Source organism: Calidris pugnax, unplaced genomic scaffold (assembly GCF_001431845.1).
Source record: "Calidris pugnax isolate Ruff unplaced genomic scaffold, ASM143184v1 scaffold14, whole genome shotgun sequence".
Lineage (NCBI taxonomy): Eukaryota > Metazoa > Chordata > Aves > Charadriiformes > Scolopacidae > Calidris > Calidris pugnax.
In genome coordinates this window covers 13,817,011-13,817,496 of record NW_015090793.1, presented here as the reverse complement: position 1 = coordinate 13,817,496, position 486 = coordinate 13,817,011, and the positions used below count along the sequence as shown (strand labels likewise).

Genomic DNA, 486 nt, shown 5'->3' with positions numbered 1-486 from the left:
CTTGACACGCCATCCGCCGGGGGGGGCGACCTGGGGGGGGGGGTGCAGGCATAGCCCCCCCCCCCACCTCTGCCACTGCCTCTCTGAGCATCCCTGGTCCTGTCCCTTCACCTTGCTGGTGTGGGGTACAGCTGTGCCCCCCCAAAAATGGGGTGCGGCATGATGTCAGGGATGGATTCAAAGGGGGACCCCCCCCGGGAGCTTTGGTGGCCTTGGGGTGACACTGCCTATCCTGTGGTGTCCCCTGGGTATCTGGGTCCTCCTGCCTGAGTACTTCAGGGCCACGGCCACCCTGGGGGAGGACATGGGGGTCTCCACCCCAGGGGCAGGGGGAAGTGGGGGGGAGACACGCCCGTCGAGGGCAGTAGGACGTGAGGGGACACATCCTCAGGGGGACACGGAGGGGATACAAGACCCCTGTCCCGCCACCCCCCGGGCAGGGCACAGGGCGATGCCAACCATGGGTCCACGCCCGCCCCATCCCGC

General features: G+C 68.5%; 1 protein-coding gene across 1 annotated transcript in view; it reads left to right on the top strand.

The window, feature by feature from the left end:
* LOC106902890 (homeobox protein not2-like) overlaps positions 1-486 on the top strand; it is a 10,854-nt gene that overhangs the window by 8,682 nt on the left and 1,686 nt on the right.